The sequence below is a fragment of the Pleurodeles waltl genome, chromosome 7, assembly GCF_031143425.1.
Source record: "Pleurodeles waltl isolate 20211129_DDA chromosome 7, aPleWal1.hap1.20221129, whole genome shotgun sequence".
In the NCBI taxonomy this organism is placed as follows: domain Eukaryota; kingdom Metazoa; phylum Chordata; class Amphibia; order Caudata; family Salamandridae; genus Pleurodeles; species Pleurodeles waltl.
Window position 1 is genome coordinate 73,876,760 of NC_090446.1, and position 18,440 is coordinate 73,895,199.

At 43.5% G+C, this 18,440-nt stretch overlaps 1 pseudogene; it reads right to left on the minus strand.

Moving 5' to 3' along the window:
* Positions 1-8,237: 8,237 nt before the first annotated feature.
* LOC138246822 (epidermal differentiation-specific protein-like) overlaps positions 8,238-18,440 on the minus strand; it is a 34,667-nt pseudogene continuing 24,464 nt past the window's right edge.

The following is an 18,440-nucleotide window of genomic DNA, read 5'->3' on the forward strand; positions in this document are numbered from 1 at the left end:
AACACAGGAGCTGGATCCAAGTGTCCCCGACAGTCCAGTGGCCCTTCTGTCCAAATTTGGTGGAGATAAGTCCTTGCCTCCCCACGCCAGACAGTAATCCTGTGTACTGCATGAACTGCAGCTGCTCGGGCTTCTGTGCACTTTTGCAAGACTTCCTTCATGCACAGCCTAGCCCAGGTCCCCAGCACTCTGTCCTGCATTGCCCAACTCACTGAGTTGGACTCCAACTTCGTGGGACTCTCTTTTGTTGTGCTGAGTTGACCGTTGTGCTCAGATCTTCTGAATGCCTGTTCAGGTGCTTCTGCAGGTGCTGTCTGCTTCTGCGTGGGGTCGCCGTATTGCTGAGCACCCCTTCTGTCTTCTCCTCCAAGGGGCGACCTCCTGGTCCTTCCTGGGCCCTGGCAGCACCCAAAACCTTTTACTGCAACTCTTGCAGCTAGCAAGGCTTGTTTGTGGTCTTTCTGCGTGGAAACAACTCTGCATCCTCCAGAATGCCGTGGGACATCTTCTGACTAAAGGAGAAGTTCCTGTCCCCTTGTGTTGTTGCAGAATCTTTGGCTTCTTCCACCCAGAGACAGCCCCTTTGCACCTTCATCTGGGGTTTAGTGGGCTCCTGTCCCCCCTGGACACTTGCGTGACTCTTGGACTTGGTCCCCTTCCTTTACAGGTCCTCAGGACCAGGAATCCGTCTTCAGTGCTTTGCAGTCAGTTGTTGTCTTTGCAGAATCCCTATCTCGTCTTTACTGTCTTTCTGGGGTAGTAGGGTAACTTTACTCCTACTTTTCAGGGTCTTGGCGTGGGGTATCTTGGACACCCTTGGTGTTTTCTTACACTCCCAGCGACCCTCTACACACTACACTAGGCCTTGGGTCCATTTGTGGTTCGCATTCCACTTTTGGAGTATGTGGTTTGTGTTGCCCCTAGGCCTATTGTCTCCTATTGCATTCTATTGTGTTCTACAGTGTTTGCACTACTTTTCTACCTGTTTACTTACCTGATTTTGGTTTGTGAGTATATTCTGTGTACTTTACTTACCTCATAAGAGAGTATATCCTCTGATATACTTTTGGCATATTGTACCTTTATTTTTTGTAACTCTAAGTATTGTGTTTTCTTTTGATATAGTGCTAAGTGATATAAGTGGTATAGTAGGAGCTTTGCATGTCTCCTAGTTCAGCCTAAGCTGCTCTGCTATAGCGACTTCTATCATCCTAAGCTGCCAGAACACTTCTAATCCATTAATAAGGGATAACTGGACCTAGCACAAGGTGTAAGTACCACAAGGTACCCACTATAAGCCAGGCCAGCCTCCTACACTTAGTAAAGAGTTTGACATCTATATTTTATAATCCAATAGGGCGATAAGGGGAACGGAGTGTCCGGTCTTTTCCAGGTGTGGGGATAAGCGTGATTTCCGTGGTTGCTATGGACACAGTGAGGCCAGACACATGCCTCAATGAGTTAAGCAGGCGTAACAGGTGTTCGCCCAGCTTGGAGAGAAGCAGCCTGTAGAAGCTAACCGGTATGCCATCTGGCCCTGGCGTATTGCCAAGTGACAAGGCTCGGAGTGTTAAGTGAAGCTCCTCCATTAAGATGAGTGCCTCCAGTAGCTCCGCATGTTGGGGGTGCAGGGGTTCCCACCCACAGCCCGCCAGGTACTTCTGAATGAGCATCTGTGGGGCCTCTATGTTGTTATAGAGGGCTTGATAGCAGTTAGAGAACTCACTCTGTTTATTGCGTTCAGATGTCGCCCAAGCCCCTGCCTTCAAGCACAGATTAGCAATGTGTGCTTTTGCCTGAACCTGGTCTCATCTATGAACCGGAAGTGTACTTACTTTGTTACCCCCTTCATAATACTTTTGGTTGAGTGCTAAAAGGGAGAACTCTGCTCTGTTCATCATTTGCATCCTCAGTTGCTTGCTCAGTACTGCTAGGTGTCTCTTGAGTCGCCGGTTAGGTGTCAGCTTGTCTTGATATTTTAGCATTTTTTTATTTCTTCAGGCAAGTTACCCTCCACAATACATAGCTCCCTGTGTTGGGCTATGGCTATGGAAGATATTACCCCCTGAATAGTTGCCTTAACCCCATCCCATAGCATGTGTAGTGTAACATCTTGTAGTGTCTCTGTGTGAAGTAGTCTACTATACCCTGGCAGATCTCTTCCACATCCGCCTCGTCACGAAGGACTCGTAGGAGCAAGGACCATCACAGGAAAGTCCCAGAATGTAAAGTTGAGTGTCCACATCAATTCCAAACATACATGGACCGAGATAGAGATGTCATACATGTCCGCCATGTCGGGGGTGTGACACGAAGAGGTAATCAATCCTAAAGTAGAAAGTATGAAAATGAGAATAGAAGGCGTAATCCCTAGTGTTGGGGTGCTTATAGTGCCAGGCATCAATGAATCCCAGGTCTATTATCTCCCTTTTCAGTTGAGCTGACATGGCCACCATGCCCTGCTACGATGAGGAGGTTCTGTGCATGGCAGGAGCCCATATCAAACTTGATTCTTTTCCTACAATCATGTCTCCCTCTGCCCCCCATAGTTGTTCTTGAAAGACTCACTGGAGATGGAAATCTTGTTATGTTTTAGGGGCATAGATATTAAGCAGCCTGAGCTTCAGTTTACTCCCGGGTCATATGCAGTATCAAAAGCCGACCGTCACTTTTCCGTGCCACTTTAGTGACATTGGATCCACGGTGGGAATTGCAAAGTATCCCCACACCCAGTGTTTTAGAATTCGTAAACGACCAGTGTCACGCGAGATATTTAGGATGTGCCATTCTATTTCTATCTGTCCCCCAGAGGTGGGTCTCTTATAAGAAGACAATGTCTGGGTCATGAAGTAGGATATATACTCAGGTTTATTTATGTTCGGGGAATTAAGGCCACAAATATTTGGGGAAAGTAATTTAAGACTTGTACCCATGGGAGGGGAGTGCAATAGTGGTAGTGGAACAACACCTATTGTGCTCAATCCTCACCACTGGTCCGCCCCCCAGACAATGTAGGTGTTAGTACCAGTGTCCATGTAGTCCTCCTACAAGCATCCCAGTCCCCACATTTGGTAGAAGACCTGAAAAGGAAAACAGTCTAAGACAAAAATCATTAGACTTTAAACAATATAAAACACACAAACATTGATCATCTTGAATAAATACATCCCCAAGAATGACATACAGGAATTCAAATAATAAAAACCATACTTAAAACCCAGTAAAACCTAGGGCTCATATTTAGACTTTTTTAGTGACGTATTTGCGCCACTTTTTGACGCAAAAATGGCACAAACGTACAAAATACAATTGTTTTTTGCAAGTTTGCGTCGCTTTTTCATAAAAAAATGACGCAAATGCGGCGCTAAAAAAAGTATAAATATGAGCCTAAATGTCATAAAATATACACAGTATTTTGAGTCTCTACCTAGGCCTTGTGAATTTAGCACCAACACCTCTTCCTAAAGTGAATAAAAATAACTAGCCTTCTTATATTCCCATAAATACTTCTAATGGCACATGCTACATCCAGGAAGTGCATGTCAGTTAAAAGTGCCACTGCTTGCATGCGATTACTAACGCTATTTATTTTTTTTAAAATAGGGCATAAAATGGTTTTCCGAACGGGCAAAACTTTTAGACAATCTATACGAATGTGCAAGTTTTCGCATTTAGAACTCAAGCCGCAGATACGTTTACCCAATGAATCTACAATGCATATTTAAGGACATTTAGGTTTTACTTTTTTTTTTGCTTTGTTTGTAATATTTTAAAATCTGTATGTCACTTTAGGGAATGTGTTTATTCAAGATGATCAATGTTTATGTGTTTATACTGTTTAAAGACTAATGGTCTAAATAAACATTTTTGTGACTGAAGGTTGGAACTCTGTGACCTAGCTGGTTCAGTGCACTTACATAGGCCCTGGACAACAGATAGCCACCTGGGGAAATGTGTGGACAACTCCCAGGCTTAAGAACAAAGGAATTTGCTGCCAGAGCAAGGTGTGACTTCCCCTCTGAGGAAGTCAATCAGGGTTTTAGCTCAAAAGGCGAGCTCCAAAGGGGAAGCCACCTTTGAAGGGCAAATGTTCATGACACGCCTGAGAGTCTGTTTATTGTTCACTCAAACTAGCTGAGACTGGACCAGAGAGGGAAAGCCAGTGCTCAAACAGGTTTTCCTGTGAGCGTGTAGCCCACAGGTAGCCACATCTCTAGGATGGGCTACCAAGCTCCTCAGAGTCGAGGAAAGGTCCCAACATCTGCAAAATGGCACGGTTATTGCACTCTCAGATTGCCAGGTGCCACACATCACCGTAAATGTGATACCAAAAAGGAGTGGGCCAACTAGCCCATTGGCTAGTGACCGAGTTGTCGCCTCTGGGCATTTTACCTGGATATGATCGGCAACCCCTGGCACCCGGGACCTCAGTACACTGTGGATTTAGAGAAAGGATCAAATGAGAGGCTGCACTATCAGAACTGTACATGCTGGCACTTTCTTTCTTTATTTCTTTCTGTCCTTCTTTCTTTTTTTTTTTCTTTTTTCTTTCTTGCTTTCTTCTATCTTTAACTTTCATTCTTGCCTTTCTTCTATTTCTTTACTTCTTGGCTTTCTCTTTCCTCCATTTGTGTTTTCTTTCTTTCTTTCTTTCTTTCTTTCTTTCTTTCTTTCTTTCTTTCTTTCTTTCTTTCTTTCTTTCTTTCTTTCTTCCCTTCTTTCTTTCTTTCTTTCTTTCTTTCTTTCTTTCTTTCTTTCATTCTTTCTTTCTTTCATTCCTTTTCTTTCTCTTTCTTCTCTTTCTTTACTTCTTGCCTTCGTCTTTGTTTTTCTTTCATTTGTTCTCTCTTTCTTTCTTTCTTTCATTCCTTTTCTTTCTCTTTCTTCTCTTTCTTTACTTCTTGCCTTCCTCTTTCTTTTTCTTTCATTTGTGCTTTCTTTCTTTCAAGTGATCTGCTTTTTTAGCTCTGTGTTAACCAAGAGATGTTGTTCTCTGTAGAATTATGTATATTACATAATTACTCATAGGAGATTTCAGTCTGAATTCCTTCATTGGTCTGTGGTCGTGTCAGTCACATTTGTCGAGGGCAGTGCTTCAGTGCGCTTAAGCCAGTGACTGAGTTCACCTTGAGTTACAGCGTGCTGGGCTCTCACAAGGAACAAGTCCACACACACAGTAGTTCCCTTCAGTATCACCTATTACTGCAGTGCTGTGTGCTAACACAGTTTGGCCTTTCAGACACTGTTTTATTTTACATTGATGAGGGCCACGTAGCTTCTTGAATACTAATGCTTGCAAAAAAAAACATGAAAAAAAACAACATGAAAATTGCCAAAAGGCTGACCCCCGAGCTGACCTATCCGCTTTTCCACTGCTTGTGTCTTCTGTTGTCAGGACAATGCAGAGGTGTCAATACTTGCCCCATAATTTTGACACATGTTTTTTTATTAAATGCATAAATGGTAGTAATACGATGTAATTAACTCATAGTGAATTCGAAATATACTGTTGAGAACCTACGTTTATTTTAACATCTTTAATTAAGTTTGATAGAAATAAAACTTTCAGGGTCTGACCTTAGAGGGGTAAGACTGTTGTAGGGCTTCAGAAAGATGTGAGGCTATTAGGCCTGGTTTACAAACGCTGCCGGCAGACACAAGATTGTCTTTTAGGGCATAAAACGGTTTAACTATCTTAAGCATGGCGAAAAACCGGGGTTAATCAGGTCCAACCTGTTTTTAATTCTCCTATGCCAGAAACACATCTCTGTAAACCAGACTTTTCATTAGATTCCTTCCCACTATAAAAAATTAAGCATCTGATTTACCAAATTTAGTTTTTTTTACCTTGGCTTAAAACAATCTTAAAACTGTCAAAGTAATTAAAAAGGCAGGTATAACACTGTCTAAAACCAGGAAGGAAAGTCTTGTGATGTGTCACTATGTTTGTGCAAAAACAGAATAAAAACCTGTCTAAATCAAATCCATCTTTCCTTGCGTAAACAATCTTAGGAGGTTCTGTAGTAAGGGAACGAGTTTAGTTAAGCTGTTGGCACAGAATCCTTATGTAGGATTTCGGGGATTTATTTTCAAATCTCAACTCAAAACCTGTTCATAGTTTTAAGACTATTTGTGCTTGGTGTTTTATGTGTGTTTGGTCTCCTTCTATTTGTGTATGTCTGTTTGGGTGAATAAATATGTATACTAGTACTTTATGCCTTTGCATTTCCATATCTTTCTATGTGTGTGTGTGTGTTTGTCACAAAGGGCTCAGTCTGTGTGTAAGTTTCTGGCTGCATGTCAGTGTGGGTGTACATTTTTCCTTGTGTGTCTACAGATGTGTAACTAATTGTGCGGTTCGTGCATTTGTTTTGTTCGTGCAAGTATTTGCGGGTGTGTTTGTGAGTGTTCTTATATGTAGCCCACAAGGACTTTTCGGCAGGGGGGACTGGTGTAGCATTATCCAGACTACATTGGTGTCTGAAAAGTAAGGTTGGCAGTATGTGGAAACTGGACATAGATTATTTCGGATAGGTGTTTTTCGAGACTGGCATCTGTTACCTGCTCTTAGACTGTCGCTGTGTAGTGAAAGTTTCAGTCACTGAGAGCTAGCAGGAAACTGGGCTCCCCCAACCATCCTTGCCAACATCTGCCAGTGCTGTGATGGTGACATTGACTATTCCAATGCGAGTGAAAACAAGAGACAGGTGCAAGCTGGAGCTGCTTATAACTGAGATTTATTTAGTTATAAACCCAAACAAAAACAGTTATACTGGAAAGCAAACCCTGATCATTGATTTGCCAAATGTAACCCTTAATTACAACATTAGTTATCTTTGGTAGCTTAATCCCAATGGTGGGTTGGATAGAAATCGGAGATTATGGTTAGTTTTTCGAGACTTAAAATAAGAAGACAAAAACCCTACATGTACCAGTTTAAGCTGCAAAATAACTAAAGCAAACATTAAAAAAGAAAAACTGAAAACAAACCTAAAATTCAGCACAGAAAATAGAGCTGCACATAAATGTTTCTGGCTTAAAAGATACTGAAGCACATTAAAGATGTAAATGAAGCTTGCACCTTCAGTTCTATCATTGCAACCTTGTGCACAGATGTGTTTACAGTGATTACCCACTCAGGCTTCATCTAGTTTATGTATTTACCCATCACAGACATAAACAGTTGGAACAAGTCAACCTGCGTTTTTAACTAATGCTCAATATCTGGCCAAGAAAAGTTTCACAACAAAATAGTAACAGCTTTTGTGTCTTAGCCATTGTCATTTCATGAAGGTATGCATCAATTTCAAGACATTTGAACTGTCCATCCGTGATGAAAGACTACTACATGTAACTCATGTTCATAACTTATGATCTTTCCCATAGGTCATGAAAGACTATGCAGTTGGTCAGTCCTTGCCACAAACCTGCTTTGTACCCACACACGTCATAGTTGCATCACTAAATAAAATACTGATGGCCGTGCTCAGTCAGGCTTCATCGGACTACATCTTCTGAAACAATTATTTCTACTGAATGTCTGCTAGATGGGCATTTTTAAAGGTATATCTTGTGCAGAGACACTTGTTGGATGTTCATATTGTTACCTTGTCCCGTGTTCTGAAAGAAACAGAATTGCTGCAGCATTGACACCCAGTGGACAGATGATATTGGCACAGCAATTAACAGAAACCGATGCAGCAGTAAACCCAGTCTCACACCACTGAAGCATTGCCAGTAAGTGACCTGCATCACTATGGAGTATTCTAATGACCTGAGGAGAGCAGCAGATATAACCTTTGCCAACCACAGTACAGGTTTGGCTTGGGTTATGCAGAGAACACTCCCTCACTGGGCCTCTGATAGATCTGGTGGCCCATTAGAGTGTGGCACTGGTTCTCTGCGTCGAAGGGGCAGTATGTAGACTAATCAGCAATGACCCCCCGTCCCCAATTCAGATAGGGAATTGGAGGAGATTCTGGTAGGGAATTACAGCTTGTTGCTACTCTACAGAATAAACCCCTTGAAGGGATTTTAAAAAGAGTTGGGTAAGAGGAAGGTGCATTCTGTCCATTACTGACTTTTGAAGTAAAGTCTGGGAAAATGTCATCTTTAAAGGAAAGGGTAATTCTCAAAGTTCTCAGTTTTCAGCAAAATACAATTATAATCAGTGAAAGATTAGCAAATCAATGTTGGAATATGGCCACTATGGAGAAAATGTGTGACTCCCGCTTGGATCAACTTATGGGAAGGGACTGCAGATCAATGCAGGCTTCTGTACCAGACTCACATCGGTATGTTCCAGTTTCGACATACGTTTTATTGGCCCGGATGATTTTCAGCTCCAACAGCACTGAGATTGTGACTTCTTTGCACAGGAAATTAACAGTCAGTTTTGTATGTGGTGGGGCCTTCTTCAGAATGCTCAACTCTGTTTTTTCCTCGTGGTGAATGCCTCAGTTTCACCTTTCGTCACTGTGAAGGTGTTGGACACCTCTACCTCAATATTGACCACTCCTTACAAGGTAAAGGATGTCCCCACCTTGATTGATGTCTCATTGCTGAATTCGAAGCTATGGGAGACATATTTTTCAAACTCTTTGGAAGAATTGGTAGTGAACTACTGATCTACGTTTATGTTGTTGGTGTAAAGGTACTGATCTATCTGAACGTTTCTTTCACTCTGTACCTTTTTCTAGTTTCACAGAATTGTGGCTGTCACAGAGCATGTCCCAGCAAACAGGGGATACACTTGGGAGACTTGATCATTAAAACCGATATTGCAGTAATCTGGTAAATATTCACCTGCCCTGGCTACAATGCACCTGCCACCTCTGTTTACATCCTCATACAGAAGCCATGCTCCACTCTGGACCCTGTGGAGCTCATCTTGTCATGCATGTTTGCAGACACTAGATTGGTCTCCTGAGCCAAACCTTAAGCATTCTCCCTCGTCTAAGGCTACACACCGTCCCTCATAGTGTGGATGCTCATACAAGATCCAGGGCTGCCCGACGATCTTCACAGAGGAGGTGCAGTCATTGAAGCTTTCATTCACCAGATTTAGAACATCTGCAGTAAACGTCCTATTGAGTCCAACAAACAAACACCCGTTACAGATAGTGATTGAGTCCATGGTCAACAGCTATGGAGGTTTCAGTGTGGTCCCTATTTTGATGCTGTAACACAAATTAAAAGCCAGTTATCAGTTAGTGGTGATAAAGCAGGATTTTATGCAAATTTGCAGCACGGTTATTTTTTTATCAAAAGAAAGCTTTCATCACCAAGAATGATGCATTCTGCTGTACATTTTGAGCAATGGTTTTCAAGAATAGGAGCTTAATTTCCCAATAATTGCAGGACACCACGGATAAAGAAGTTTGCTGCTGCATTTTTCCAAGGTTCATTAGCAGTGAAGAACGGAACAAGCCCAAAAGGAACAGTCTGAAGAAGTCACTGGATGAGCCAGAATCTTTTGGCTTTGACACTGTAACAAAAACAAAAATGCTTCTACCTACTCATAACATAATCGCAGTATGTGTCAATAGCATTGTCATCTGCAGTCAATGTAATCTTGAAAATTACATAAAACAAAATTAGTTCAAATAATCATAACATGTCTCTGTTTTCTCCTCTCTCAAGCAGCGCAGAAGTAAGTGCAAGCTACTCTGGAGCACCAACATACTAAACTGTGTGTTAGTTAATAAAGTTGTATGAAATGGAAAGCGAACAAATATTCTATTAGAAAGCTCAGTAACTCAATCTTAGTTTGGCAAAGAAGAATACATCAACAATGTAAGGACCATAAAAGTACACAGAAAGAAAACATTCAATCAATATAACATCAATTCCAATAAACAGTAACATTCATAAAACATTCCATAAAAATATGTAATATAAATACACTACAAAGAATAAAACAGAACAGTCCTGAGCATAACACATCTGAGATACAGAGAGGATGCTGCACAAAGTTCCCCCAACCTACAGGACCCACGTTAACAAACAAAATGGGGAGATTTATACTTCAGGATATCTCTTTCTTATTCTCGGGGCGAGATTACAAAGTTTCCCACGACAACACACATCTCCAACTTTTTTAGTTTTTGCAGCAATTCAAAAGCCACCCTATGAAAATTAGGGCCAGAAGTATCAAAATATTTTGCATTCATAAACGGTGCAAATCGGTAAATTTAACCGTTTATGAATGCAAAATAACCTTTCACAATGTATGAAAGGCATTGAAGTCCCATTTTTAGGGAATCACAATGTTTTGCAATTCGCTAAAATTGCGATTCCAAATAGGGAATCACACTTTACAATCCCCTAAATAGGAAATCACAATTGGGGCATTCCAGTTTGCGATTCCCTATGCACATGTAATAAGCATTTCCTAAATGCGAATTGGTCATTTAGGAAATGCTATTAATATGAACTCCAAACTGATTGTAACCAAGTGCAATTTTAAGAAATGCATTAAAAATGTATTTTTTAAAGTGTCATGTAGCGCACACATGCCCCAGGGGCATTTACATGTGCATATTTTTTTTATGTGGTGCATCAATGGGGGCCTTAGACCCTTGGCACACTTGGTTTTGCATTTCCTAATTTGCAGCTTCCTAATAGGAAATCTCAAATTAGGAAATGCAAAACCATTCACACCTACGGGCATTGAGGCGCGTAGGAATGAATAGAGTCGCAAACCCTAATAGTGATTCCCTAAGAGCGATTGCGATTCTGTAGGAATTGCTATGAGAGAACCACTATTTTGTTACATAGCATTTTGCATTCCCTAAAGAGCGATTTCTTAAAATTCGCTATTTAGGGAATGCAAAATGTGATTTTGATACATCTTGCCCAAAGTATTCTCATAGGGGTCAGAAAACGTTTTCTGCCATAGGCATACAGGGTGCAAAATGCAATAAAGTTCATTGTGCTCATGGAGGTCATTTAGGGATTGCCAGGGGTCGCTACTGCAACCCCTGGCTTGCCCCTTGTGACCCCTGGCACACGTTCACAAGACATGACTGCCTGGACAGTCAGGTCCGCAGAGACGGCTACTTTGGCTATTCGGTCCTGCAGGACTTCTTAGTAAGATTTTGATTCTCAGCCCACCTGGTATTGCTTGGGCATCTATTCTAAGGTAAGGAATCGGCAACTAGAAGTCTCTGTCAGATGAACAATTTACTTACCTTTGGTAATGATTTATCTCGTAGAGACATATTCTAGTTGCAGATTCCTTACTGACCCACCCGTCCTTCCCACTTGCAAACTGATTTCTAGGCTCAGGAATTCCCCATTCAGGCCCTTAGCGCTGGCGCACCAATTCCAGTGTTATTCATGGCTCTGCGCTGTGAAAAGAAACTGACGTCAGCGAGCCTGGGTGGCACCTTTGTACGACTGCGACATCATCACGACACCACCCTGCAGATTCCTTTTTCCGACCAAATCCCTGGTGTTCTTCTGATTATTATGATCTCCCTAGGAAAGTCTATCGACCGACCCCTCTTACTCATAAACCAGTGAGTCACTTTCTTTCATTGGGCAGGATAGCTTTCCCTTGCGGTTGGTGTGAGCATAGCACACCTTTGAGGACTAAAACATAGGGCCAGCACTCTTGGCAAGACTAAAGATCATCGATAGCAGTCTTGCATTCAGGACAGTGTCTGAGTTGAAATAGATGACCTGCTCCTGTCCAGGTAAGTTTAAAGAAAGGTGGTATGTAGCCTGTGCATCCATCTATCTTACACTTCTTTGCCGCACACTTTACATATGCATGACAAGATGATCACCATATCATGATCCTAGCACATCTCCTAAACTTCACATACAACCAACACTTCCCATGTATGCATTACAACATTACAACAAATCAACCAAGAACAACAAGTACAATAGTCTCCCACTCAATTACGAATGAGATGGTAAGTATTTGCAGAGCAAGCATCTCTCTCATGTCTGTGTTCTTTACCTCGTACACTCACAAGTTCACAGTGATATGACTGAAAAACCTCACTGTACTACATCCATGAACCCTCAACTCTTCCCTGACAGGTCACACTATAAAGTGACACTATATAAACCATGCATTCAAATTGAGTAGTCATATAATATGTAAGTCAGTACAATGCAATTCCTTGCAGATATTAAGGTTTAGCCATGATCTCAATGTGTATATGAAAACTACCCACCTTGGGGAAGTATATCTGCTTTTGGTGCTAACTTGTACCACAGCACACCCACGTTCCTCATCCTCCAAGAGTAGCTGGGAGAAATAAGCTATTATCCTACATCACAACTGTATTTATTGTCTTCCATCAGGTCCAGAAACCATATTATTTATTATATTTCTTTATATTATCTGTAGAGCACTTTATGCCACTGAAAGCTGCTGAGGTTGCAAAAGGAAACAGGGGGAGTCAAAACCTAGAAAATAGCCATATCTCCATTCTTGGTCAGAATGTGATATCAAATAGCGCAGGTTCTGATCTAGAGATGAATTTAGTCGGTAGGAGACAATATTCTGAGAATGAAAATGGAAGTCTTGCCATAGATGAACTTATGGAGAAGGAAAAAACCCTTGATCTGCACATGCATTGTCACTGGAATCCAAATATCATTGCTTAAAGAGGTATGTAGAATACACCAACCTGCTAGTTGCCATCAAAAGGTGACCCACAGCATTCTGGACAGTGTAAATGTCCTGTCAATTACAGAGGGAATTTGAGGTTCCATAATCCTGCGTAGATAAAACAAAGGCTTAATGTTCTGATGTGAGGAGATGGCCGTATGTAGCACTGTACAGGGGTTAGGCAGAAACAAAGAACTTCCTCTATGAGGACTTTTGATAGACCCAGGCCCATCAGGGAAGATAGGCCCCACTATTTGGGGATGCTAGAGAAGTTTGATTTGGCACCAGGCTACTTCTGAGTTACTAACTGGCAGATTCCCCAACAATATCCATGTAGGACTTAGGCCTAGAGTTACTTAGAGTTTGCATCGCCCTTCTGCATGAAGAACACAATGGATTTTTTGGAATTTACAAAGCCATGCAAGGCATGATTTGCGTTACCTTGCTTAGCTTTGTAAAGAAATGTAACACAATGCATCTGCTTGCACTGCATTATTTTACATTTAAATTTGGGAAGTGTTCCATGGGTGAAGCATGGACCTTCAAATGCATCTACTCATGGATTTTGGCGCATTCCCAGATTTACTAAAGCTACTAAACTATGCACTATGTTGAAAGGGTGCCTGAGTTGCCACTAGGCAGCACACAGTATATATGGAGAATGTATGCTCTTTCACATTCACGCAATGCAGCACAGCAATTTTACTTGCTGCCCTGTGTTGCATGAATGATTAGTAAATATGCCACTCAGTCTATGAAAGCAGTGATGCATAAAGGATGGAAAGGGTTCATCACAGCCATGAAGAGCATATTCCTGTGTAGATGATGAACAGCTGGTCAAACTGTTTTGAAGCACTGTGGGTGACCCTTCACTATCCTGGAGGTATGGCCAGCCTTCAGCATTAGCACACAGCAATGCTACAGTACATTATGAATTCCAGAAAAGAGCTCTAGAGCATTTAGCTGGAGCCTTAGGGAGCTGAACTGCCTACTTTAACTAAGGGGCTCAGCACTCAGTTTTTTCTGAACATATACATTAGCTGGTTTCTAGATACATCTTTCTACATAAGATGTTAAGAAAGACATTGGCTTTGCAACCTTATTTTAGGAAAACTGTTGTTAATTCTTTAATTTCCTGAATGCTAGATTAATGTAAATCTACGCTGCTCCAGGCTAGTGTCAGGGGCCCCTTGTGATGCCATAGTGTCCCTCCTGGTGTTCACGAGTTCCTTCAGCACCCCTACAATGGTGACCAGGGTGGTATTGATGGATTTGAGTTCCTCCCTGAACCCCAAATACTGTTCCTCCTGCAGCGGCTGGGTCTCCTGAAACTTTGCCAGTACCACTTGACTTGATTCACAAACTTCAAGTCATATGGCATTTGACTGCCAGGCTCATGCTAGTCTTAAGTAAAAGACATATTTATTTTAAGGGAAACGTCCTTAACAACGTGTCCTTAAGAATGCAGATGTTTCCCAAGCATGCATAACCACACTGACCTTAACAACACATGGCTTTTTCTGTGCCTTAACCACGCATGTGCTGAACTACGCCTATGCGTAGTTAAGGCACAGAAAAAAACATGCATTGTTCGGGAGAGGACACGGAGGATGTGAGGTAAGTGAGTCTGGGGCAGGGGGGGATTACGGGAATGGGGTCGGCGGGAGGTTTGTGATGGGCTATTTCTTTTTTTTTAAGGGGCTGGGGTGGGGGTTTGGGTATTTTTTTTAAGAGCTTAGGATGGAGGGGTTGGGCTATTTATTTTATATGGGCAGGAGTAGGGGGGTTGGGTATTTTATTTATTTAGGACTTAGGGTGGGGGTGGGGTAGTTTATTTTTAAATGGGTGTGAGAAGGTTTAAAGAAGGATGGAAAGAGAGAAGAGGAAGAAGGATCGGGAGAGGATGCAGTGAGGTAAGTGGGGTTGGGGAAGGGTTGGGAGGTAGTTTTTAGCAGTAGGGTGAATTTAGGGCTTAGGGTTGGTGGAGAGTGTCGGGGTACTTTAGTTTTTAGGGGCAGGGGTATTTTTTTTTAGGGATCAGGGTGAGGGGGTCGGGGTAATTTAGTTTCTTTGGGACTTGGGTAGGGGGTTGGGATAGTTTTACTTAGGGCTTAGGGTGGGTGGGGGTCGAGGACGTTTACTTTTTAGGGGGAAGGTTTTAGGGCTCAGGACAGGTGGGGTGTTTAATTTTTAGGGGTGGAGGGATTGGGGTAGGTTTTTTTATTAGGGCTCAGAGCGGGTGGGGAGTCGGGGTAGTTTACTTTTTAGGGGCAGGGGTCGGGCAGTTGAGATAGGTTTTTTAAGGCTCAGGGCAGGTAGTGGGGTGTCGGGTAGTTTACTTTTATGGGGTGGGGGTCAGGTTAGTTTTTTTTTTTAGGATTCAGGGCGGGTGGGTCAGGGTTCTTTAGTTAATAGGGGTGGGGGCGGGGTTAAAATTGTTTTTTTAAAGGTTCATCAGGGTAGTTTGGGTGTTAAGAGTGGTGGTAGTTTTGGGCCTCAGGGCTGGTGGGGGATTGCATGACAGAACCACGCATGCTGTGTCACATGCGTTTCCACACATGCCTTTACTAAGCATGCTTTTACAATGGAATTCATTGTAAAGGCATGAGTGGTAAAGGCATGCGTGGAAACAATACATTTGTAGTTCCTACCGCGTTGTTAAGGCATCCATTGTTCCAACATGCGTGGTTCAATCATACAACCGTCTTTTTATCTTTCAGCCTTAAATGTGCTGCCTTTTATGATGTGTGATGCAGGGTCGGCTTAGGACAGTGCGACCTGTGCACCCGCACCCGACCCGATGCTGACTTTGGGAAAGGGCACTTTATTCACAAGTATATTATAGTTTTAAAAGCCCCTGCTGCAGCGTTCCTTGCAATTTTCAAGCAACAATAAAAAAAACAAGATAACTCTAGTGATTAATCTTCTGTCTGGAGAGAGTTCAGAGTTTTCTCTAGTGGAAGTTTTGAGGTAGAGGAGGGGGTTAATATGCCTCCTGCAAAGAACATGAAACAAAGTGCATATCATGCAAATAGGTCAGTGGATTACTGCTTTTATCAGAGAGTCTGTTGGACTTTTTTCCTTATGCAGAGTCATCCCCAGTCTTTTTGCCTCCTTCCTCCTGGTTTTTCTGACCTCTCGCTGTTGGCTCTAGGACTCTGAGCACTTTATCACTGCTGACCAGTGCTAGAGTGCAAGTGCTCTCCCATCTAAAGTTGGCATGATTGGCTTACACCTAATTGGCATATTTAATTTACTTGTGAGTCCCTTGTACAGTGGTATCTCTATACCCAGAGCCTGTAAATTAAATACTACTAGTGGCCCTGCAGCGCTGCTTGTGCCACCCACTGAAGTAGACTTTCAAACCTGTCTCAGGCCTGCTAGCGAAGGGCCTGTGTGCACAGTTTTCTGCCACAGGGACCTGGCATCTAAATTTACTTGCCAGGCCCAGAACTCCCCTTTTACTACATGTAAGTCACCCCTAAGGTACGCCCTAGCTAGCCCTATGGGCAGGGTGCCATGTATGTAGAAGGCAGGACATGTGCCAGGTTGCGTGGCCAGTCCTGGTAGTGACAAACAGCCTAACTTGGTGTCTCACTGCTGTGAGTGCTGCCTTCTCATAGGATTGCATTAGAAATGCCCTACCTTATGTATAAGGTATATTGTCTGATTTATGAGGGGTAGCATAGCGGTGTTTGGTATGGTTATGATGGTGGTAATAAATGCTGCTTACTGGTGTAGGTGTATTTTTTATTACTATTACAGAAATTCCACTTTTAGAAAGTGCGCATTTATCTGTGCTAATGACTCTGGTGTTTTGCAGCTTCACTCCAATCCACATCTGGGCAGAATGACATTTGGGGCTTTGTGCATACTTTTTAAACAGCCTGTACACAGGGAGGGTGGAGGTGTCACATAGGTGCATCTGCATACTGAATAGTCTTCCTGGGCTGAGAGAAGAGAGAGGCGGGGCACACCTACATTTGTAAAGGCTGCGTCCTGGCCTCACACAATAGGGTTGTTATCCCCCCACTGATGTTTGGAGCCTGTGCTAATGGAGAGAGGGGGCACTCCCAGAACCAGTTGTAACTGGCTGGAGCCTCCTCTCCCTACCATTGCAAAACATTGTAAGGACTGAGTACAAGTACAGTGGAATGTTCCCCACAGTTTGGAGACTCTTAATCATCTTTGAACTGGACACAGAAATGCTGGAAGGACAGGAACTGCCATGGACTACTGCTGCTGTGCTGACCTGTGACCTGCTTGGTCACTGAAGAGGACTTTTCACTTGCTGCATACTCCTTGTGCTGGCCTGTTTTTGGGCCCTCCACCTTTGGGCCTTTTCTTACAACTTTGCTCCTGAGGGGCAGGGTGCTGTGGCCCCTGACCCCTGCATTGACCCTGAAGCACGAGGGGTGCTTCACCGTGCTCAGGAGCTAAGCGCTTGGGAAAGCGCTCCTTTAGGGGATTTTCTCAGTGCTTAGAAGCGCTCCCCCTTGCTGGTGTTTCACGCTGTTAAAAGCGCTATTTCTTTGTTGCACGAAGAAATCACTGCTACTGCCCGGGGGACGTTGCTGCCCTGAGCGTGAGTGAGCGCGCTGTTCTGTGTCCCTGGGGCATCAGAAGAATCCTTTTACAGTACACATGGAGCACGAGCGCTCCTGTCGTACCCCCGGGGTGAAGCGTGCTCTCTGAAGCGCCTCCGGGGCACTGGCAGGCACCGACTTTGGTGCCTGCCCCCTTCCCGACGGCCGGACGGGCCGCCCGAGTACTGTGGGAGCCGGTGGGCAGGGAAGGAAGCCTCATCGGAGGCTCCCTTGCCCCACGAGTCCCCTTTCTGGATGACTTCTGCCGGGCAGGGGGAAGGGAAGCCTCACTGAAGGCTCCCCCTGCTTCCCCGACACCCCAGACTTCCTGGTGTGGCCCCGTGCGGGCCAATATTGGCATTGGTGGTCTCCCCCACAGCGGATGGCCAGGACAGGCCCGGGGGAGACCCTAGGAGATCATGGGCACCTGGAGGGGCCCCTTACAAAATCGGGGGGGGTGCATGGCACCCCCCTCCTCTCCCATTACCTCGAGGATGTTGGCCCCCCTATGGAGGGCCAGTTGAGGCCTGGGTGCCCCCAGTGATCAAGGGTCCCCAGAGGGGCCCGTCCATAAAAGAGAGGAGGTGCGTGCCGCCCTCCTCTAGCCCAAGGATAAGGGAGGCCCCCGTTTTTGCACAGAGGAGCACCGGGGCCCCATTTTCTCATTTTCTAGGCACTAGAAGTGCCCCATCCAAAAATCAGGTATTCCCTACTAGGAACTGTATACTTAATTCAGAGTTCTTTCTACAGACTTGAATTCATATATTGCCTACCTGTGTTTGATGCATTATATAGGTATGAATGCGTTCCTATCATGGGCATAACATACTAATATGTTTTGATGACTTGCCATATGTTTTCTAATGTTCCTACTATGGGCATTTATGATATTCTTATGACAAGTGTTGTGGTGTAAAACCGTGTTTCCTGACTACTGCTTATGTTGCAGAATATTGAGTAACCTGTGTGTTATATGTGACTACTGCTAGTTTGCAGAGTAACTGATGTGGAACGTTCTGACAACTGGTAAGGTAGCAGAATAGTACTGATATGTGATGTTTGGTCTAATAATTACGATGTGTACAATACAGTATATTTTTATATAATCTCGTGTTGTGCTTCCTTTGTGGTGGAGATAGTGCCTGACGTGTGTTGTGTGTGTTGTGCAAATGCTTTACACATTGCCTCTGGGATAGGCCTGACTGCTCGTGCCAAGCTACCAA